Source organism: Mytilus edulis, chromosome 7 (genome assembly GCF_963676685.1).
Source record: "Mytilus edulis chromosome 7, xbMytEdul2.2, whole genome shotgun sequence".
NCBI lineage: Eukaryota > Metazoa > Mollusca > Bivalvia > Mytilida > Mytilidae > Mytilus > Mytilus edulis.
This window is the reverse complement of record NC_092350.1, coordinates 47,696,465-47,722,099: the sequence shown is the minus strand read 5'-3', so window position 1 is coordinate 47,722,099 and position 25,635 is coordinate 47,696,465. Positions and strand designations below refer to the sequence as shown.

The 25,635-nt window shown below is 32.9% G+C and overlaps 1 protein-coding gene across 2 annotated transcripts in view; it reads right to left on the bottom strand.

Moving 5' to 3' along the window:
* LOC139481656 (prion-like-(Q/N-rich) domain-bearing protein 25) overlaps positions 1–25,489 on the bottom strand; it is a 141,961-nt gene extending 116,472 nt beyond the window's left edge. For both annotated transcript variants that reach the window (XM_071265103.1, XM_071265104.1), the window contains exons 1-2: positions 25,379–25,489; positions 5,451–5,538 (exon numbers count right to left, since the gene is read on the bottom strand). The gene's annotated coding sequence lies outside the window, so the exon portion shown is untranslated. The remainder of the gene's footprint in view (positions 1–5,450; positions 5,539–25,378) is intronic.
* Positions 25,490–25,635: the final 146 nt, after the last annotated feature.

Below are 25,635 nucleotides of genomic sequence, written 5' to 3'. Positions count from 1 at the left end.
TTATTGTAACGGCAAAAAACGAAATTTGGGAGTTACTGGTTTTAACCGCGATAAGACGTGGATAAGTGACGAATGTAAAGAGTTATACCGGACTTACAAACGAGCATTATCAGTCGTCCAACTGTCTATATCAATCTGCTCAGCTCTTAATAAAACTCCATATCACGGCTTTGTGACGTCAAATACGTTGACCTGGCCTTAATAACTTTGACCCGGACATATCAGCGACGTCATAATGTTTGAACCGACGTTGATAAGTTTGACCCGAACTTATCAAGTCAACTTCCGGTTGCTGGTGGAACTAAGACAATACTTCCAAAAGACGCAAATACAGCCCGATAAATCGATTATCAGGTTATCGGCATATTAATATTGTAAAATATCAGCTGCTCGACATAATACGAAGGCTTTTTGATCTCGTTCGCTGCGCTTACTCGACAAAAAGCTTCATATTATGTCTCGCAGCTGATATTTTACGATATCAACATGCAGACAACCTGATAATCGGTACTTATCACAGTTTAATTTATGTAGAAGTGAGGAAAATATACTTTACTTAAATATTTCAAAACAAAGGTTTAAGCGTATGGAAAATACTTTAAAAAGGCGTTACAAAACCCAGACTGGCCGGAGAGGAGATATGATTTAAATTAGTTCGATGAGAACTGAGACTGTTATAGTAGTCTCAGATGAGAAGAACCAACCCAAAATACTTTTACAGAAAATTTCAAAGAAAAAGAAATTACACTTAATAGTAATTTAACATTAGATGACTTTGTCACACATTTCAAGAACTTAGTATCGAAAGACAATATTACAGATGGTCAAGTAAATGATGAAAACTATGATGTGGTTTATTCAGAATTAATCGCCCATTTGCAAGAGCTTTTTTTTTGTACGGTTTGCCTTTATATCAATCTATTTTTTAACATGAAATACCACAGATTAATTGCCAATTTGATTAACTAGTACTTGTATTCTTTCTCAGCATTATAAAGATAACTGGCCACTTAATTTGAAAACATAAAATGTAACATTGACACCAGAATAAAAACAATATTACTTTATTACACTTAATGCATAATTGGCCAGTGCATAATATTGAATCAAATATAAATTTATGCTGAATTCTTAACAGAGAAGTTGTTGATCTTTCTTGATTTCTAGACTTTACAATATTTACTTGTAATTCTTATCGTTTAAAGGCATGTTACATCTTCTGCGTCCAGGTAACATGCTACAACCTTTAAATGCGCATACAATTATTCAATCAATAATATCTTGTTGAAATTTAAATTTGCATCATAAAAATGATATTAAAGAAATAAATGAGTTTTAATTATTTGTGTTAATTTTTTTCCTTGATAGACTAGCAATTTTTCCTCATCATTTGTTGGTGTTCCTGTCAGTGTTACATGCATAACCCAGAATTATAATGTTTTAAAAGCATTGATTTCCAAACCTCTGATATGAGCTTTAAAATGAATTTATCTGAGTTTATAAATGACTTACATCTGAAATATTGTCATCACACAATTTCTTTGATGCTTATTTGATATCTTTATGAGTAACATGGACAGCAATTTTCGTGTCAGGTTTTTTTTGTGTTACATGAGAAGATTTCACTGTGTTAAATCAACAGTTAATCTAATTTTTAATATTCAAAGTTATCATTATAATACTTATTTTTAAAAATAATGTACTATAAAGTAAACCCAAATTAAACTTTTTTTCATTAAGAAATTGTGTATGTAACATTGACAGAGTCTATTATTTAGACTTTTACATGTTCAGGCCAGTGTCATATGCGTAAACATTTTTTTCAGATAGATAGTTGAAGATGTTGGAGACAGAAAACAAGAAACAAGAAACTTGTTTTGAATGTTTGAAATAAAATTTATTGTTTAAACCTTAAAAAGTTATTATAAATGTAAGATTAACCAGCAGAAATAAAACGAGATATGGGGTAATGTCTATCAGACAACAACCTCAAAAATGAAACCCAAATAGTGCTTTATAAAAGCTATGTAAACGATTGAAAATAAGATTCTCCATAAATGCAGCTGTATCAACCTTTCGTAGATTTGTCCATATTTTGCCTTGGTTTTTCGAATTCATACTATTAGTTTTAAGTGTAACTGTGTCACATGAATGAGGGATACATGTAATCATTTTGTACCCTTACTTTGTCACTATTAGTTATTGAGTGAGAAACTTGTGGATGCTGATGTTTGTGTGGTGGTTTTATCTATCTAATCCCTGTGCATAAAAAAAACGAGTTGCTTCTTAATTACTGATATAATAATGTTTCATGTTGTGGAAATTTTGGATGACTCCTTCATCAATTGATCTATCTTTGGTCTTAGTTTTATTTTTCTGATTATTTTGACATTTGAATATCTTTTAATTTACCCTTCCATGGTGTACCACCTTGAACAAGCATAACTGCTGGTATAGTTAAAAAATATCTCTGCTGTCTGAAATTTAGGTGAATGGTTTAGGTATTAACCACTATTTAAATAATATCATTTATGAGAAATGTGGGAGTATAATTGTATAATTTACATTCACATGGTTGTTTGGAGGCTTTTTATATCTTTTAAGGTCAATTCAATTTCTGGCATGGTTCATTATTCATATTTTTTGTGTCCACGTTACATGCAACATTTACGTCACTATTTTATGACAGGATTGCAAAAATATTGATACAATTTTTAATGTGAGGGTAACACAATGAAAAAGAACCTTTTCATGTTCAGAAAGAAAACGATTCTCGTAACTGTATTTATCTCTCAAACATTGCATGTAACATTGACAGAAAAGTAGAGGAAACCTGTTTTCACAAAATTTCTGAAAGAAATGAAAATACACATTTTAGAGTTTAGATGATAGACAATGTTTTGTGATCAATATATATGATATTGAATGTTGAATGAGTTAAGGAATCATTAATCTCAAGTTGGAAAAAGTGTCCATGTCACACGCTCCAAATTCATTAATTGCTTTGGTTCCAAACTGACACAAGTTTAATAATGATTTTTTTGTTACAAATAGAAGGACGCCATTTGCCAAATTTGTAAAAAAATTGGAAGCTTATAATGATTTTTATTTTTTTCTTACAATGTCACACTAAAGTAACATTAGCGAATTCCTGCCCATATTGGAATCCGCTATTAAAAGTTTCAAACAATGAACAGTGACAAAGGCAAACTTGACACTTATTTCATTTAAAGATTATTTTCAAAAAAGAAAAATATTTAGATATCATTGATTTTAAGAAAGGCAGTTCATATCTTAATTAATAATCGGTGCTCAGCCATTACACATTAACTGTTTCACCTCTGTATGTCCGTCCGACAATCCGTCAGTCAGTTCATTAGTTCTTCCGTCCGTCTGTCCGTTCCATAAATATTTTCGTTGCATCTTTCTCATGAACTACATTACAAGGATTTTTGAATTGGTTTCCGGGTTTATTGAAGTCAGCTATATCGTGCGATGCGTTTTTTGATTCAATACTGAACAACTTCCTGTTTATCGAACACATTTCACATAATAGCCAAGTTGAAAATTTTCTTCAGGAACAACAGTACAAGGATTTCCGAAATTTGGTTTCAAGTTTTTTATAAGTCAGCTATACCGTGTGATGCTTTTTCAGATTCACAACTCAACAACTTCATGTTTACCGAAATATTTGGGCGGGGTATCATCAGTAGCTCTCACAATTTGGAAATAAATAGAAAATGATTTTTTTTTTCTGTTCTATTCTATATGCAGATTTCGAATTGAGTATATATCTAGAAAGTATTCGAACTACCTTAGTCCTATCTTATAATATATACTGAGTTATTTCTTAAAATATGTTATAACATAAACGAAATATTATAAAACAGACAGACATATTTTATTTTACCCTGATACCCTGATACTAGTCTTGATAAGTGTCGGACTTATGGGTAGTCGGATTATTGGGCTGTCGGAGCAATTGGTTGTTGGACTATTGGGTATAATGGCGTATAACCGTTTACTTGACACTGATTCCAATAATATATGGTTCTATATACTTTGACATTAAATAAGTGAAAAAACTAGCTAGTTCCGGTTTAGAAAAGTTCACTTCCGGTTGTGTTTTTTTAAGGTCAATTGGCTTGCAACCTAACGCAAAAAGTCCCATGACTCTATTATGTATACACATGAGTTAAAAGCAAAGTTCAAAATACAGAACGTCAAACTTTGACCTTGGCAATAATTAAAAGGACATAAAACAAGGGCCTCAAATCCAAAGACCCTATGTCTTATAATTATATATGATAAATAAGTTATATCACCGTGTAATTTTAAATATAATAGGGGAGAAAACTTACGACATGTCGCAACTAACAATTCTGTAAAATATTTTGTTGATATCTTATAAGATTTCTTTAAGTTAGTGATAACAATAATAATCAAAATTTTGAACATGACCTGACCTTTAACCTTGACCATGTTGACCTTATTTTCATTTTTATGGACAAAGGACCTTAAATCAAATGACCCTAGGCCTCTTTCACTAAGTCTTATGGTTTTCCAGTTACAAATACATTTTACGTATATCAAATACAAAAGAGGAAATAACTCTCATATGGAATCTTTCTATGGTTTTGGTCGAAATTAAAGGAAACATCCTGAGGATATAGCGAACAAATTGGATAAATACATTTGTCGGTTTCTTATACAGTTTCGAAGTTTTAGAAATAACAAGAAAAACACTGTTAGGAAAGATAACTCGTACATAGAGAAGTGAATTTGATAGTTTCAATATTTCTAGATTCAAAAGAACGCTTGGATGAACATGGGTTTTCTGTTATTCTTATTCGAAAATTTTTAAAACCGAAAAATCATTGAAACCATTTTTATTCAGACAAAAATTAGGACAGGTAGGGTTACTTGAACCATGATACATATATTTTTATTTTATAATACCACCAAATCATGGTACGTCAATCCGAAAATAGGTCGGAAAAAAAATATTCCCTTGAATTTGATAGTTGTAGGTACATTTGTAAATAATCCTACATTTTATTGCAGTAAAACTCTGTGTCATAAACATATGTCTTGGGTTTTTCAAAACACCATTATTTTTTATTTGGGATTTCTATAGAATATTTTGTAATCTTGAGGTTACATGGTGACTTAACCTTGTACACAGATAAAATAGGGGGAAAATTTGATTGGTTAACTTCCAATGATGGTTATATTCTTAGTTACAATGAAATGTTATGTGAATTGTTTTCTATAGTGATTGACAGGATAAAACTTTACTCATGGCAAGTATTTCTTTTTTTTTCATACAAAGATAAATTCTGCACATTATGTTTCTGAAAAGTGCAAATTTAACAAAAATTGAAAGACTTATACGGGAAAATAATGGTGGTATTACACCTATATGTTCCAGTTATAACCCAAAAACTTACCCACAAAGCCGCCAGTTGTCACTTTGAATACTTGTAGATAAAGAATGATCGGCAGAATTGCTTGTATAAATGTTCTCATTCTAGCAACCTGTTTAATAAAAAAAGATACTTTCTATTAAACATGTTCCGTAACTAAAACAGGGACAAAAGGTATACTCAATTAAGTAACGTCTAACTCATTGATGAAAACGAAAACGAACTTCCCGATAAATTTGCGGACTTCTTCATGAACAAAATCAAAACAATTCGTGATTCTCTGAGAGACTTTGACGATTACAAACCATTGTTCAAAGACGTTCCGTTATTTACATCATTTATAAATTGCAATGTAAATCATGCGAACTTGACATTTTGCCTACGAAAGTACTTAAATCGTTCCTTAGTGAATTGTTGAATGTTATCACAAAGTTAGTTAACTTGTCTCTTAGTCAAAGCGTCTTCCCATTAAGATGGAAGCAAGCGGTAGTCAGGAATCTGCTGAAAAAGGCTGGTCTTGAACTAATTTACTCAAATTATAGACCAATAAGCAACTTGTCTTTCCTGTCTAAATTAATTGAAAAATGTGCGCTATATAGACTGAATGAACACGTGAAAGATCATGATTTTCTTCCTACAAACCAATCTGCGTATCTGAATGAACACGTGAAAGATCATGATTTTCTTCCTACAAACCAATCTGCGTATCGTCAATTCCATTCGTGCGAATCGGCCCTTCTACGACTCGTTAATGACATACTCGATGGGATGGAGCATCAAGAAGTCACCGCTATGATCGCCGTTGATTTAAGTGTAGCATTCGATACTGTAGATCATAGTATTTTGATAAAAGTACTCGAATATCAGTACGGTGTAAATGGAACCGCACTTAAATGGATCGATTCCTATTTGAGACCTCAATGCTGTCGTGTAAATGTCAGCTCTACAACATCATCAGAGCGACAACTTGAGTGTAGCGTACCACAGGGAAGTTGCTTAGGGTCCTGGCTTTATTTAGTCTACGCCGGAACTCTCTTCGACATTATTCCACCATCTATTACTGTGTACGGATTTGCCGACGACCACACTGCTAATAAACGTTTCGTGCCAATATTAACGAATGAGATGGATGCAATTCGTGACTTACAGGACTGCGTTGTTCATATAAACACCTGGATGAACAGTAACAAACTAAAAATGAACAATGCGAAAACAGAGTTCATTCTCTTTGGCAGTCGACACCAACTCTCTAAATGTTATACAAAAGAAATAATCATTTGTGGAGATGTTATAAAAATCAAAAACATGTATACGGTACTTAGGGGCTTTTCTAGATGAGACTCTAAACTTCAAAGACCATATTACTAAAAAATGTAAAACAACAATGATGAACTACTACAACATAAAGTGCATAAGATCCTATCTATCGAAAAAAGCAACTGAAACTTTGGTCTTATCTTTGGTTATATCACATTTAGATTATTGCAATGTTATACTTTTTTGGAATTTCACAAACTGATTTATATAAATTGCAACGTATACAGAAAAGTGTGCCAAACTTGTGTTAAACCGTTCTAAGTATGATAGTGCCAAGCAGGCATTGTTTGACTTACACTGGCTTCCGATCAAAGCCAGAATTACATTCAAAATCTTTACATATATGTACAACTGTTATGTAGGTAATGCACCGTCATATTTGATCAATTTGTTAAATCCTCAAGTGTCGAAACGTTCATTAAGGTCGTCAGAGTCATCTATTGGTAGTTATGCAGTCCCATATAACAAAAAGAAAACTTTTTCAGATAGAAGCATTAGTACTATTGGGCCAAAATTGTGGAATGAACTAGGTACAAATGTAAAAAAACTCTGAATCTTTGGATACTTTTAAATGTCGGTTGAAAACATTGTATTTCGAAAATTATTTTGAACTTTTCTGACTTTTTTCTTGTGTATCACAGTGTATATTTTCAATTTTTGGTATAGTACATACATATTGTATTTTTGTATAGTATTTTTGTATTTTATATGTCATTTATGTACAACGCCATTGAATACATATTGTAGATGTAGAAATAGGCGTTTAATTAAGTTTTCATGTTTCATGTTTTTCATTGATGTCTTTAAAGAGTTATCTCCATTAATTCCAGTCTCCTCTATTCAGTAAAGTCTAACTTATGGATGTCTCTTAAGTGTTATCTCCCTTTATTCCAGTTTCCTCTATTCAGTAAAGTCTAATTTATGGATGTTACTAAAGAGTTGTCTCCCTTAATTCAGATACACCACCCCAAGTAAATTCGAACTTATGGATGTCTTTAAACATTTATCTCTCTTAGTTCATGTCTCGTCAATAAAGTATAAGTTATGTTTGTCTATAAAGAGTGATCTCCCTTACTACAGGTACAGTAACACGACTACCCTTAGTAAAGTCTAACTTATCAATATGGATGTCTCTTAAGAGGGACAAAAGATACCAGAGGGACAGTCAAACTCAGATTGAAAATAAACTGACAACGCCATGGCCTAAAATAAAAAGACAAATACTAGTACAGAAGACAAAACATAGAAAACTAAAAACTAAGCAACACGAACCCCATCAAAGACTGGAGGTGATGCCAGAACTTTCGGAATGTAATATTTTACGTCTAGAAATAGGTGCTGGCTTATCTTTCGGTGTGAAGTTGCTGTTTGAAGTACTGTTTGAACATCAATCAACTAGCATATACGAGGGTAAGGATGAGGCTGTTTGAATGTACACAAGAGGAAGCAACTGGAATATACGAGGGTACGGATGGAGCTGTTTGAATGTAAACAAAATATATGTAACACATCAACAAACGACAACGACTGAATTGCTGATTCCTGACTTGGGACAAGCACATACATTCAGAATGTGAAGGGGTTAAACATGTTAGCTGGATACCAACCCTCCCCTAATCTGGGACAGTGGTGTAACAATACAACATAAGAACGTCGGAACTATAAAAAACTTGTTAAAAAAGGCCTAACTTTATAAGTAAAGTATTCTTTATTTGAAGTCTGGTTGCATTATCATGCATATATAAATATAAATAACAAGGACCATTCATGTAGGCTCTTAATTAAAGCTCTTTAAGAATTATGTACCCTTTTGCTAAACATGGAATTTCCAAGTCTAATTGTACTCTAATATTTGACCATTCTATGCTTTATAGATAGAGAATTATTGCATGCAGTAAATAACAAACCATTGCGTCCCATTATCCCTATTTTCTATTTCATGCAGTTAAACAATAAATAATATTGCTGCTTTGAAAGGAGTTTCAATCTCCTCAGGTTACATGTATATGTGCAAAATGGCCATCTCTTATATTCATTAGCTTTGCTGTTTTGACATGTTTGATATTATTGCACTAAGAAAATTCACATTTTTTTCTTCAAACCTTCAGATTTTGAATGTTGCAGATGCTGTTCATTTTGCAGAGGTATGTGAAATGGAAAGAAAGAGATCTATAAACATACAGTAATTGTTTTGAATTTAAGGTGTAAGTTCACTTGCATTTAGAGTTTCAAAGCATTTGTTAGAAATCATGATATGACGAACGTTACTCTGTGTCTTTATACTTGAAGAGTAGGGTTCATTAAAAAAAAGTTCGTCCAATACAAAATTATCAACGTGTGTACAAAATATATTTTAAACGGACGTTGTATCGTATGTAGGAATGGCCTTTGGTGATCGGTGGATCAGGATGATTATGTTAACGATGCCTTCAACAAGCATTGATATATTATTTATGTCTGACATGAACCAAAGGTCTGTAAAGTGGAGAATATTTGGCAGTAAAATCGCCAAGTTTTTCCATACAAATCATTTATAAATGCGATAAAAAATATGTGACAATTTTGTTTCAAGTCTAAGTTGTATCATTTTTATTGGAAACCCAGGCATACAAGAACATTTAAACACGCTAGGGACTGTTTCTACTAGTAATGTATGTCTGCCTGGACATATTTTACCAGGACAAAGTTATCTCTAACAGAAAACCTTTAGGTCGAGGTAAACGTACAATGAACGTAGGACAGAATATTAGTGTAAGTTAAAACTCTCAAAAGTTCCAGGCATATGAATGTTGAAAATATGCCGCACAGCCCTATATTTTGATATTTGAAAACAAAATAGTAGTGCATATGAATTAATTTCACATTCTACATGATATCTTTTTCTTCAAAACTTCCTGGAACTTTATACTAGTCTAATAGTCCCAGAAATTTATTAGCAAAAACATACTTAAACAAAAGCAATACAGACAAAAATGACGTCATGCAGATTATTTATCTATAAAATAAAATATTATACCTACCTGCCTACCCGTAACAAAAAATGTACCGAGCTCAGTTATTTTTTGGGAAAGAAAAATAAAATATTTTACCTGCCTACCTACCCTGTTTCAAAACATAGTGTCGGAAAAGGGCAAACAAACAATATTTTAATTTAGGCCTAATATTATTTTGTTTGTTTCTGTGTTTCATACTTGTTTTTCGTTCATTATTTTGTACATATTTACACCGTTAGTTTTCTCGTTTTAATAGTATTAGATTTGTCATCTTGAGGTCTTTTATAGTTGAAAATGTAGTTATTGATCTGCCCATTGTTGAAGGCCATACCGACGTCGTTGACTTATCTAGAGTTGTTAAATTCTGTGTCATTTTGGTCTTTTGTTTAGAGTTGTCTCAATGACAACGTAACCATTCCACATCTTCTTTTTGTCAAGCATGCGACTTGTCTTTTGTACCAAAAGCGAGAAAGCGATCCCACATTCCGTCGGCGGTGCTGTGTCCACAAATGTTCACTCTTTGGTTAAAGTTTGTGTAATTTTTTATATCTTTCTTAAACTGTCCTTGATTTCTACCAAACTTTGAACATGTTGAAGGAAGCGGTGTTTATGATGTAAAAATAGTTAAATTTAAAAAAAAAATCGGTTTATCCGTATTTTATTTATAACCGGACTTAGCTTTTCCGCAAGTTAACCATTGTTAACATTACATTCACTCTGGATTTTTTTTAAATCATAACTTATTTTAATGGTAAGATGAAAAGAAGAGAAAAATTAAGCATGTTTAAATTAACATGGTTTATAAGTCACAATAATGTTTATTTACGATTTCACATTTCATTGACAAATACAGAGTGGTCCAAAAAATATAGAAAAAATCAGAAAACTGGAATAAAATATTCTGTTATCTATGGTGCTGTTAACAATGTTCAAAAATATGTGCACAACGGATATAAATAAATTGAACGGTTTTTTTAGTTGCCATTTTATAACCCGTTACCATATATCATGAGACGAACAAGCGCATGGATGTAATTAATACGCGTTAGTTAGATATCAAACTGTGTATTGACCTTTTAATTTTAGAATAATAGAGTTGAAATATATCAATATTCATGTTGTAGGTTATTGCCATTTTGACGTAAATGTTTTTAAACCAATGGCAAGATACGATTTATTTTTCGATTATCTCTGATATTTAGTCATTCGATATGGTAAAGTCCCAACAGGTTCGAATAAGATCTTCCCAGCATATTAGCATTGCCCCCCCCCCCCTTTACTTATATTCCCCTGCCTAAATGACAACTGGGTCTTCAAAACAACTGTTTACTTTCAGTTTCTGGTTGTTTTTTTTATGACTTTCGATGTAAAATCTTGTGTCAACTCGGCCAATACAGAAAAAAATCTATATTGGCCGAGTTTACACAATATATTGCATCGGCAGTTTTCATCATATTAAGTCCAATAACAGTGTAGTTAATAACAATTTATAGTAAACAAATAATTTAGAAATCGTATGTTTTCGAATATCATAAATATACTGTGTCTGTACATGTAGTTGTGAAAATAAATAATCAGTCCCTTGCTTTATTGAAAATGACAAATCTTGCTTCAATACTGCAGAAAATAGATTACCTGTCCTCTTAGTTTACAAAAATAAATAACAGATCCAAAACAAATTCTCCTGCCCCCCCCCCCCCCCCCGAATATCAAATGGTCGTCCCCTTATAGAAAATTATAGCAAAATCCTATACCGCGAGCCCCCTTAAGTGAACGAAGTACCATCATTACTAGTCCAAATAATTTACCATGTGCTACGGGATATAATAATTATCGTTAATTTGGAATCCATATTGAATCATAGAAAAATTCGTAAGACAAAATTTAGGGTTCCACGGAACCCAGTGTACCTAGTCCAAATAATTATGACGTAATTATTTTGACTACAGTGTACCGAGCCTAATACCATTCCGGAGTTCCGATAAAGGTCCCTGGTCCTGTCTATCTAAACTATGTCCAGTGCACGATGTTTTGTCGATATTGTCAACATCGCAATGTCAACTTTAAAGTGTCGTTATTGTGTTTACATTGTATCCTATCAATATGTTCTATACCTTTCTGTTTACATCGTTCACATCGTATGCATGGGGATGTTGACAATATCGTGTCGACATCGTGTTTATATTGTATATATATAGAGTCTATAGCTTTCTGTTTACATCGTTTGCATCGCGATGTTGACAATAACGTGTCAACATCGTGTTTATATTGTATATATATATATATATATATATATATAAAGTCTATACCTTTCTGTTTACATCGTTCACATCGTATACATCGCGATGTTGACAATATTGTGTCAACATCGTATTTACATTGTATATATAGAGTCTATACCTTTCTGTTTACATCGTTCACATCGTATACATCGCGATGTTGACAATATTGTATCAAGATCGTGTTTATATTGTATATATATATATATATATATATATATATATATAAAGTCTATACCTTTCTGTTTACATCGTTCACATCGTATACATCGCGATGTTGACAATATTGTGTCAACATCGTGTATATATAGAGTCTATACCTTTCTGTTTACATCGTTCACATCGTATACATCGCGATGTTGACAATATCGTGTCAACATCGTGTTTATATTGTATATATATACATATATATATATAAAGTCTATACCTTTCTGTTTACATCGTTCACATCGTATACATCGCGATGTTGACAATATTGTGTCAACAGCGTGTTTATATTGTATATATATATAAAGTAATACTATATACCTTTCTGTTTACATCGTTCACATCGTATACATCGCGATGTTGACAATATTGTGTCAACATCGTGTTTATATTGTATATATAGTGTCTACACCTTGCTGTTTACATCGTTCACATCGTATACATCGTAATGTTAACAATATAGTGTCAAAATCTTGTTGTTGTTGTATATACATTTTTTTTCGTTCTTTTTTTTAAAATAAGTTAACATGGATAAGCAGTTAGTTATATAGTTAAAATGTTTTCCATTTTTCATGTCGGCGTCTTTTATTGTTAACTATGCCATATAAACTTTGCTCAATGTTAAAGGTCATACGGTTATCTACAAAATGTATAGATGTGCCAGTTAGTATGTATGTAACGTGACGGTACCCAAATTGCACCTATTTTGGGGTGTTGCTAAACGGCGGAAACGGCAAGCGGAACGGAAACGGAAACGGAAAGAAATTTTTATATAGACGGAATTTAAGGGGAGCCAGAAAAAAAGAACTATGAACATCAATAGATCTTGCTGGTAATTTTTGCTATAAAAAGTTTCTATCTATTTATCGTATATTTCAATATAACAGGCGAACATGTAAGTGAGAAAATTCGTCAAATAAGGTCGATAACTCCTAGTCATTTGACCGTTTTGACGTGAATGGACATAAGGTGGAGCTCAACATTCTAATAAAATTGAGAATGAAAAATGTCAAAGAAGCAACAACCCGATGAAAGACCAGACAACATCAGAAGGCCACCAATTGGTCTTCAACGCAGCGAGAAAATCTCACGCCCGGAGGTGGTATCAGCTGGCCCCTAAATAAAATTGTGTACTAGTTCAGTGAAAATGGGCGTCCCACTAAACTCCAAAACATATAAACTAGACTAACAAAGGTCAGAGATTCCTGAAATTGGGACAGGCGAAAAAATGCGGAAGGGGGGGGGGGAGTTAAACATATTTTGTGAGATCCCAACCCTCCCCCTATACCTCTAGCCAATGTAGAATTAAGAAACACATATGAAGCAATACACAGTAATCCTTATTTTAAAAGAAGTCCGAGTCCGATGACAGATTAGACATGTTTTTCACACAGTTTTAAACTAGATACATCGATGATAATTGTTGCAAAGTTTAAACAAAACTATCGGGCGACTCCTTAAAAGACATATGTTCAATAACATTTGGCCCAGTAGTTTCAGAGACTGAGACATTTTGTAAAAGTTAACAAAGACAAAAACGAACGCCAAGTGATGAGAAAAGCTCACTTAGCAGGACCAGGTCAGTTAAAAAAAGAACTCTCAAAGTATAACACTAAAGACTAAAGCAGGTCTTAGTACTAGCAGAAAACGACCATGACAGAGCAAAAACATTGAATGAATATATCACTATAATTGTATCAACTAAGAAGACATCAACTAAATATGTACCACTAAATAAACCGTTACATCCAAATTGGAAAGACATAATAACTTAAGTATGGACGAAAACAAAATTAGGATATTGATTCAATACATAAAAACTATGAGGGCCAGACGAAATAGGTTATAGAATGTTAAAAAAAATATAAAATGAATTAGCAGCTATCATATTATTATTTACCATTTTTTCAACAATCATCAATTCCAGCATGATACGTGATGAATGGACAACAGAAGACATTTGTGCATTTCCGCTATTCAAGTATCTCAAACATGAATTCACTGCAGGATGCTGAAACATATAGTATGCTCCAACATAATGCGTTATCGTCTAGATTATTATAGTACCATCAATGGTTACGTCTTAGATGCATGATTTTTTGTTGATTGGCTTTGAACTAGCTGTCAGTTAACTGCGAGTACTACCTAGTGTCTTTTTGCTGTTAGGATGTACAAGTACCCGGCCACGTCCACTTCATGTGTATTTGTGTCCATCTGGTTTTTATAGTTCATTCTTATGTTATAATGTTATACCACTGTCCCAGATTAGGGGGAGGGTTGGGATCCTACTAACATGTTTAACCCCACTACATTCTGTATGTATGTGCCTGTCCAAAGTCAGGAGCCTATAATTCAGTGGCTGTTGTTTGTTTATGTGTTACATATTTGTTTTTCGTTCATTTTTTGTACATAAATAAGGCCGTTAGTTTTCTCGTTTGAATTGTTTTACATATTCATTTCGAGTCCATTTATAGCTGACTATGCGGTATGGGCTTTGCTCATTGTTGAAAGCCGGACGGTGACCTATAGTTGTTAATTTCTGTGTCATTTTGGTCTCTTGTGGAGAGTTGTCTCATTGGCAATCATACCACATCTTCTTTTTATATATTAACGTTAATGTCGCAGTTGCAATTACATGTAGTGCCAAAAAATCGTTAAGAACACCTTACAGATATATTTATTTCATATTTTGAAAACGCCCCATATAAACTATTAAATCAAAATTAAACAGCTACAGGAAACCAGGTAAAACACATGCAATGTTGGATTTACTCATTCCTATGCTTCCGCAAGCAAAGAGTCGTGGTAAATTGAACAACATCAAACAGGTCCAACAGACCGTTGATTCTGGGGTATCTCAAGGAACTGTTCTGGTCAGGTGTTATTAAGTAAATGATATCAGTGATATCTTGAAAAAATCGGGTGTATGGCCAATAGAAACATCAAAATGATCAGATGCGTAGTGTGAAATAAAGTATCATTTCCGTCATAAAGAAGAACAGAGCAGAATGAGTTTTCAGTTGTCTTGACATAGCACCAAAATCATTAAAAACTACCAAAATTAAAAGTAATACTTTCAAATTTCAATATTTCTCTTGTGTGAATGAATATGTCTATGTTAACGGGTGTAACATGTGCAGCTGAATCAATCTACCCTTCCCGAGCAGCTGAAATCACCCCAGGTTTTTGGTAGGGTTCGTGTTGCTCAGCCTTTAGTTTAACCTGTGAATTAGGTGTGAACGTGTTGAATTTAGTGCTCTTACAAAAGTTTGCAATTTACGAGTATTTTAGTGCATAATAAGTGATTTTTGTGAAGAAAAGTATATACAATATACTCCAGATACATTTGTGAAGAACAATCAATAGTAAATAGCAGTTTAATGATAGAAATGGATCAGTATACACAATACTCAGTGTGTGGAGTTAATGGAGCGAGTCCGGCATTCTTACAGGAAAATGTAAACAATCAATTGTCAAGTAATTCATCGATGTATCAACACAATGGTCATGTGAGTAGTGAACTATTTAACAATACACAAAGAAAAAGAAATTTGTCATTTCAAGACGCATATTACATAGAAAATTCAAGTGACAATAAAAGAATGAAACCGACAATTTCGAGCGCACCCATGATTAACGAGACGTCCCAAAATAGAATAGAGACCTTGATCTTACAATTGTCAACAAACTTATGTGATGTGAGTCAAAAACTAGAACGTCGCATAGATGAAATGGAGAATAATTTTGAACGTAAAATTACAGAAAAACTGTCAGAGAAAATCTCGGAAATGATCGACACAAAACTAAAACAGAAAATTGACACTGTGCGAGATGAGGTTAAAACCGATATGACAGCAATGCAAGATAAAATACAAGCGCTGGAAAAAACGATGAAGGAAACAAACACTGTAAAAACTGAAAGTAACAACAGAAATAAATTTGTCATCAGAAATCTCATATACGACCAGACAGAAAAAGATAACAATGTCGTCACAATTAACAAGGTACAAGGACTTCTTAAGGACGGGCTAGAACTTCAGGACATAACACTTAAATCAGTGCACCGAAAAGAAACAAGAGGCCCACACCCTGGCATTGTTATTGTTGAAACGAACAGTTATGATGATAAATCTAAAATTATGAAGAACAAACGCAAATTGAAAACTGTGAAGAAATACGAAAATATTTACATAGACAATGATCAGTCATATGAAACAAGAAACTTACAAGCCAGTTTCAGGACAGTTCTGAGAGAAATGGGCAAGGAGAAAGATTACAAGATAGTTGGCAACCGTCTCGTCAAGAAACAACAATAGGAGTTACTGCGGCTTGGAGTTTGGAACGCACGGGGATGGTCACTGAAGACAAACGACAACTCGCAGTTCCGGAAACTGGTGCTGGAGTATTCAAATTGTGATGTGTTTGCCGTCACGGAGACCTTTTTACGTCGTGACGAAAATTTGGAAATAAATGGTTTTAAATTTTATGGAAATAACAGAAAAAATCTTAACAGAAATGCTATTAGGGGATCCGGTGGAGTAGGATTACTAGTGAAATTAGACCTGTTAGATAATTTTGATTGCGATATTTTGAGTTCAGAATATGAAGGAGTATTATGGATTAAACTTAATTCTAAAGTGAACGATGTATGCTTCTGTATAGCAGTTTGCTATTTGCCACCCGCAGAATCAACTAGGTCACTGGAATCGGATGTATTTTTTCAAAATTTGTTGAAGGATATATATACATACCAAAATATGGGTAAAATTATGATATGTGGCGATTTTAATTCCCGTGTTGGATATAACTTAGATTACATTGAAGGAGTAGATTTAATTAAACCCCGAACAGTTGTTGATGCTACTGAAAATCATCAAGGAGATGTTTTTATTAATTTTCTATGTGATGTAAATTTTGCCATGCTAAATGGCCGTTTTAATGATAGTGATTTTACATGTATTTCTGGATCTGGTAGATCCGTAGTGGATTATATATGTGTGCCTTATGAAGATACCGAGTCTATTTTAGATTTTAAAATTATGTCAATGTCAGATTTAATCGCTGAAATTGGTTACGTCCCGGAGAAAATACCAGATCATTCTCTTTTATACTGTGATATACACGTGCCTATGTGTGATGCTAAATATAACGAGAAATCAGACCACACGTTCAATCAACGTCGGAAATATAAAGTGTCAGATATTCCAAATGATTTTCTAAATACCGAAGAGATTACAAGGAAAGTGCACGAAACCATCCGTAATATTGAAAATTCGATGAGGATTACAAAAGATGTTCAGAATGCATATGACAGCTTTCAATCGCTTATTATTTGTGAAATGAATAACAGGTTACCAAGTATTAATTATTCAAACGGAAATATGAAACAGAAAAAGTCTCTATACAAGCCGTACTGGAATGAAACTTTAAGCCGACAATGGGAACAAGCGTGTATAGCTGAAAAAAAGTGGTTAAAAAGTAAAGGATCGAATTCAGTGAAGCGTTATCTAAAAGAGGCATTCTGCGCAGAAAGGAAAGCGTTTGACCGTCTCAATCGTAAATTCAAACGTCGGTACCAGCAAGAGGAACGTCAAAAATTAGAAGATAAACTATACTCCTCGAATCAACGTGACTTTTGGCGATCGATAGGTAAAGTGGGAATACATAATGAACGCTCAAAATGCATTCCGTGTGCAATTGTTGATGATAACGGGGTTGTTCAAACAGATAAAGCAGCTGTTCTTGACCGGTGGAAATATGACTTTAAAACTCTGTTCTCGTCCGACAATACAGCTCAACTACCTACAGATAGCGATAACGTTAACACTGAAAGAGACGTATCTGAATTAAATGCGCCAATTACAAGAGATGAAGTATTACAGGCCGTGATCAGTGCAAAAGACAGAAAAGCGACAGGAATCGATGACATTCCGGCCGAAGTGTTGAAGAATGAAGTATCTGTAGACTTACTTTTCGAAATTATAAGTGGATGCTTTCGTATGGGAAAAGTGCCATCCCAATGGACAATGGGTGTTATAAATCCGATATTGAAGCCGAATGCAGATGATAATCGTAATCCGTTAAATTATCGCGGAATAACATTAATTTCAGTACCATGCAAGATTTATTGTATTATATTAAATCTAAGACTCAGTCAATGGCTAGAAGAAAATGACTGTTTATGTGACGAACAGAACGGGTTCCGGAAAGGAAGAAGCTGTGAGGAACATATTCACTCCTTATTTTTGACTCTAAACGACCGAAAAATATCGCGTAAATCAACATTTGCGTGTTTCATAGACATGAGAAAGGCTTTCGACACGGTAGACCGTATATTACTCTGGTATAAGTTACAAGCGTTGGGCATCCGTGGTGAATTCTTAAGTGCAGTTCAATCTCTTTATACAGATGTACAATGTACTGTACGGGTTAACAGTGACAATACCCCGTGGTTTGACGTTTCTAGCGGTGTGAAACAGGGCTGTATACTGTCTCCCACGTTGTTTTCTATTTTCATAAACGATTTAGCCAGCAAAATCAACGATCTAAAATGTGGTTTACAGATGGACAACTCTATGCTCAGTGTTTTATTATATGCAGACGACATAGTCTTGCTGGCTCCTGATGAAATTAGTTTACAGCGAATGATGGATACGGTTACCGAATGGTGTGAAAATTGGAAGTTAACTATAAATGGTGATAAGACAAAAGTTGTCCATTTCAGACCTTCTACAATGACAATCTCACGAAGTACATTTTCTTGTGGTGGTCAATCGATACAGTTCACAGACTCGTACAAATATCTAGGTGTGTGGCTTGATGAACATATAACGTTTCAAAAGAATGCAAAAGAGCTCGCAAAGTCAGCTAGTCGAGCTCTTGGAGCGGTATATGGAAAAGTGATATCAGCCGGTGGTGTGACCCACAGTGTATTTAGCAAACTTTATTCAACTATGGTAGAGCCTATACTCCTCTACGGAAGTGGAATTTGGGGCTTTAAAAACTTTAGCCAAATCTCGACCGTGCAGAATAAAGCATGTAAACTCTTCTTGGGTGTAGGAAAACACACTTCGAATATAGCGACGCGAGGAGATATGGGCTGGACCTCGACCAAGACTAAACTAAGAAAATCGTGTGTACGCTTACTATGTAAACTTTATAGACTTGATGAGAATCGTCTCCTAAGTAAGATTTGGAGATGGTCATTCAGAAGAAGAAAAGGTTGGACTTTTGAGGTGAATAAAATTGTAGACAAGGTGGATAGTAATATTGTTGTACAGGACATTGGCGTTTCTGTGAACAATGCAATGCAAGTGGTCCATGAAAAACTCATCAACTTAGACAATGTAGAATGGCGAAATGAACTTTTAAATGATAAAGGCAACCAAGTAAATGGAAACAAACTTCGTACCTATCGACTTTATAAAGACAATGTTAATGTTGAAACATATACCAGAATAAACATTCCAAAATATCAGAGACGATGCATGGCAATGTTTCGCGCTGGCTCGTTGCCGCTAGCCCTGGAGACCGGGCGTTACTCCAGGCCGCCTACTCCGCTTGAACATAGACTTTGTAGATACTGTGAATTAGATGAAATAGAAACAGAAAAACATTTTCTAATGACATGTCCATTATATTCAGATTTGAGATATGACTTTTTACTCGAATGCGTTAAATATATTGAAAATTTTAACAGTATGAGTTTAAATGATCAATTTGTTAATATCATGAACTGCGAAGAAATACAGCAATATTTTTGTAAGAGTCTGCATAAATTCTTTTTACGTCGAAAACTTTTCACTTTTAACTAGTGTTAAAACAAGATTAAGGTTAACCTGATTTTTTTTTCTTTAATTTTGATTTATAACCTTATACTGAAGTATTTTTATTTAATGGATTGCAATTTTATTAACTGTGATAGATCTAGTAACATTATTTTACTTTATTTTTATTCATTACTTTTTAATCGCCAAGTTTATTTTGTTTTTACTTAACAGATAACGTATTTGTAAATTAGTGTTAATACAGATTTTTATAAGAATTTAGTGTAAATATAGAGTTTTAAAAGTGTCTCATAAGTCAATTTTATGGCTGGGTATTGATTGAATGTTTTATGTGATGATATGTATATTGTGTACTTTATTATGACAATCAATATGTGACACTATAATAAAATAAATTTATCTTATATGTTGTGTTTTGTGTACAATTGTTTGTCTGTTTGTCTTTTGGTCTTTTTGGCCTTTTTTTTTTTTTAATGGCGTTGACGGTTTGTTTTCGACTTCTGAGTTTGAATAACCCTTTGGTATTTTCCTCCTATCTTTCTAGATGTTTTCTTCTATAAATATAGTAAAACAGAATACTGAATTAGTGACACTATTTTCACTTAATATAATATTATGAAACAAAATTCACGGCTACTTGAGAGATATTGAATTTTCAGAGAAAAATTAAGCAAGATATTTAAAAAGTAGCGTGAACAATTTGTTTTTGAAAAACTTGGGACATGACTACGAAAAACTTCGTGAGGGCACTGTGCAAATAGTATATATCCATGTAGGCTACTAATTGTTTGCCACTTTTTGCACATCAATTCGTATTAATTGATTTAAATTCTAGGATATATAATGCTTTTCCTATGTAAATACCAAACACTGAACATACATCAGTATTGCAAGGATTTCCTATACAAATCCTTGAGTATTGTAAATGTTGAGAAAGGCTTTGTATAGTGAGAGATTTTGTCATTTTTTTCTTCATAAAACTAAAGTATATACAAGTTTCTATTGTAGTTTCCATATCGGATTTTGTCCATACACCATTGTCCTATTATGTTTCTTTTATGTTTCCTTTCCATTATACAAGAAAAGATACAACGAAAATCACCAATGCAGAACAACGCAACAAGATACACCACATCACTAATTTTGTTTCAAGGCAATTAAAAAAAAAAACAAAAAAGAAAACTGATGCAAAGGATTTCTCCCAAGTTTAATACTTCACATTCAATTTATAGAATCAAGGCCGATGTCAATCTTTTATAGGCCCATAGAGATTTGTTTCGTGTTGTTGGGTTGCTATCTTATTGACATTGAATCAAAATTTAAAAAAGAAAAGAAAAGTCGAACAGACTATCCTGAATCGCATGAACTACGTACACATGACTTTATCAAATATTTCAAAAACATAGTCTCATCATCTCCTGGAACGCATAATAATGTCAATACTTTGAAATCTTTCATTTTAAATTCATTCCTCTGGGTTTTTTTTGTGAACATGTGAAATACTATATAAAACATGCCTATGTAGATAAAATTAACAAAAAGAAAAGATGTTAATTCTTTCTGTTTCCGTTTACTGTTTCCGTTCCGTTTTCCGTTTCCGCCGTTTAGCAACACCCCCTATTTTGACAGTTTTTTCACCTACGTTTTTTTTATGATCAAGTAAAATATGTCCATTCTGTGTTTATTTTGTAGCCCTATCCTTCTTCATTGTATAGGTACACTAATTTGATTTTTAATCCATATTGAGTCCATAAAAAATGGGTTTGAATCAACCTCCAAACTATCCAGGATTCTGTAATGAGGAGTACCCAAATTGCATCCATGCTTAAATTCACATCGTCAAAAGTCTAATAACCGAGCTTTTGTTTAATTTCTTCAAATATTTTGAACAATTAGTCCATGCTTACTCTTCATATTTTACAAAATGGATGCTTATAATATATTGTTTTTGCTAATTTTAAAAAAGATGACGTTTTGATGACGTCGTATGGTGACGTTTTCGAACATTTTGCTTTTTCAGCAAACAGTCCATCTGTTATTAAATACTGTGAACGTTTTGTGTATATCTAAATACATGTATGTTTACCTATGTTGAAAGACGTGCATAGTATCAAATCAAAAAAATACAAATTGTTTAGTCTCTAGGAAATGTTGTAAGATTTCCGTTGTCATTTTTTCTAAATAGGTGCAATACACCTTATCGCTAATCCCGGCTGACCCGGCCGCTTGAACTTTTGACGTCAACAACAATCACTTTTCCATTGTGGCGTCAGATATTTTGTTTTATGACGTCAAAATTTTACGGGAACCTGTGTGATTTCCAGCAATGGCGGACAAATAGCGATAAGGTGTATTTGGGTACTCGGTGCAATTTGGGTACCCTTACGTTACTGGAAATTTTACTTATTTGCAATCATACCACTTCTTTTTTCCTAAATACTTTTCTGTTTAAATTGTTCACATATCAATGCTAACAATATTGTGTCAAAATCGTGTTTATATTTTATATTGAGTCTATGGTACGTATATAAACGTTAAACTAACTGCATATGTTTGCACCTGTCCTTAGTCAGGAATCTGTCGTTCAGTAGTTGTCGTTTGTTGAATTGTTCCTCCATGTTTCTGGTTTCATGTTTTTTACATTAGGGACCGTTCAATATTTATCAGATGGATGGGCCGGTGCAAAATGGGGCGGGGCAAGCACTTTTTTTGTGGAAATATTTGGATGGGCTAGAACTTATTTTATTTGAAAAAAATTTGCTTTCAATTTTATCGGTGTGGAGGAAATTCCTTTTGCAGGCACAAAAAACATAAGGGACATGGTCTCAACAATAATTTTCAGTTTAGGCCAAATCCAGATAGTCATCTTTAAATTTTTTTATAACTTTTTCAAATCAACATGGATTTTCATAAAACTCTACAATTATTTCATTTATATATTGATCTTACAGAATACCAGGTTGTTTGGTAGTTTGGTGAATTGCTGTCATTCTATGGATTTAATAAATAGGTTAAAAAAAGCTAGAATTTTCAGTTTTGGCTAAATCCAGATAGTCATCTTTAATTTTTTTCATAACTTTTTCAGATCAACTGGCATTTTCATAAAACTCTACAATTATTTCATTTATATATTGATCTTATAGAATACCAGTTTGTTTGGTAGTTTGGTGTATTGCTGTCATTCTATGGATTTAATAAATAGGTTAAAAAAAAAGCTAAAATTTTCAGTTTTGCCTAAATCCAGATAGTCATCTTTAATTTTTTTCATAACTTTTTCAGATCAACTGGCATTTTCATAAAACTCTACAATTATTTCATTTATATATTGATCTTACAAAATACCAGGTTGTTTGGTAGTTTGGTGTATTGCTGTCATTCTATGGATTTAATAAATAGGTTAAAAAAAAAGCTAAAATTTTCAGTTTTGGCTAAATCCAGATAGTCATCTTTAATTTTTTTCATAACTTTTTCAAATCAACTGGCATTTTCATAAAACTCTACAATTATTTCATTTATATATTGATCTTACAGAATACCAGGTTGTTTGGTAGTTTGGTGAATTGCTGTCATTCTATGGATTTAATAGAAAGGTTAAAAAAGCTAAAATTTTCAGTCTAGGCTAAATCCAGAAAGTCATCTTTAATTTTTTTTATAACTTTTTCAAATTAACATGGATTTCCATAAAACTCTATAGTTATTTCATTTATATATTGATCTTACAGAATACCAGGTTGTTTGGTAGTTTGGTGAATTGCTGTCATTCTATAGATTTAATAAAAAGGTTAAAAAAAGCTTAAATTTTCAGTTTAGGCCAAATCATTGGATAGTCAATCATCTGTAAACTTTTTTATAACTTTTTCAAATCAATTTAGATCTTCATATAACTCTACAGCGATCTCATTTATATATTAATCTTACGGAATGCCAGGTTGTTTGGTGTTTTACTGTCAAATGTTCGGATTTAATTAATAGGTGAAAAAGGGTGCGTCAAAGTCAAAAATATGTCTGCCTAAATTGCTTAAAAAGACCATAATTTTTTTTTGAAAGATTAGATAAAGGGACATTGGTATTTGAACTATATTTAACATGCTGTAATATTAAGACAATAATTAGTAATTCAGCATATAATATTTTTACTAGTCCAAGAGTTATTGTCCCTTAGTTTAAATTATTTCCTTTATTTTAAATCAATATTGTATCTGAGGCTGCAAATATAAAATCAAATATATACATGTATATTCATGCTGGTTTTAAAAGCAATAAAATGTATGGTTCTGATACACACTTAAATATTTATATATAAATGGAATTAACTAGCACATTTTAAATTTTGTAGTTACACCAAAGTCTATTCTTTGATTTCAAGACATAAACCTGCAAACTTTCAAATAGAAAAAAGAACTATAATATGTTTTGATTGTTTTAAGCTTTAGAGGGGCAAGGACTTTTTTTATAGATTTTTTTAGATGGGCGAGGACTTTTTTTCAGAATTTAAAAGGATGGGCATTAACTTTTTTAATGAATCAATATTAAGAATGCACCGGCCCATCCATCTGATAAATATTGAACGGTCCCTTAGACCTTTATTTTTCCTGTTCAAATAGTTTTACACTAGTGTTTTTTTGTACCTTTCATAGCTTGCTACTCGATAAAAACTAAAACTCCGTATTAATGACAAACCTATAGGGGTTTACTTATAAAAGATGTAACTTAAATAAGAAGTTGTCTTATTTGAACTTATACCGCATCTTCTTATATGTATACATCGCTATGTTAACGATGTCAACGATGTAAACAATATATAAGAGTTCAAACAATGTTAACGAAGTTGACTAGATATCGGTTTAATATTGTGTACATCGCGATGTCAACGATGTAAACAATATATAAGAGTTCAAACAATGTCAACGATGTTCACACGACATCGTTTTAACATTGTATACATCGCGATGTCAACGATGTATACATTATATAAGGGTTCAAACAATGTAAACAATGTTGACACTATATCGTGTTAACATTGTAGATATCGCGATGTCGACAATATTGAATAAACATCCTTCACTGGACATGAATGTATCCCCCTGCCCCTTCCCCCTTCATCACAGTAAGAAAGGAAAGGGTAGGGTGGGGGAGTTTAAAAATAATGATGCCTGGTTATAGAATGAAAAACATATACATAGCAGAAGCATTATGTCAATGGATGTTTCATTGCATTTGTTTGAGCCTGAGGATCTATAAAAAAAAAGACGTACAAAAGTGAATTTAAAATTACCGTAGCTAAGATACGACTGTTGTGAAACGCTAGCCTGGAAAAAAAAATGTTGCTTGTGCATTTTAACAAATATCATAAAATAGAGATGTCTTACCGACTTTATTGAATACCGTCCAAATTTTTCTTCAGTGTCGTCAAAGCACTGTACTACCCATTTGTTATGACGTCACATATAAATATGGGAAAACACCTTGTGACGTCTTTATGATTTCTGTATCTATAAACGGAATTATCTCCTTCAAAGGAGCACTTCTTTTCAGAATCGATTAAAAGCTCAAGACTCAGATTATGTTTATAGGACTATATTAACAGAGACTTACGATAAACAAAACGTAAAAAAGAATACGTCTC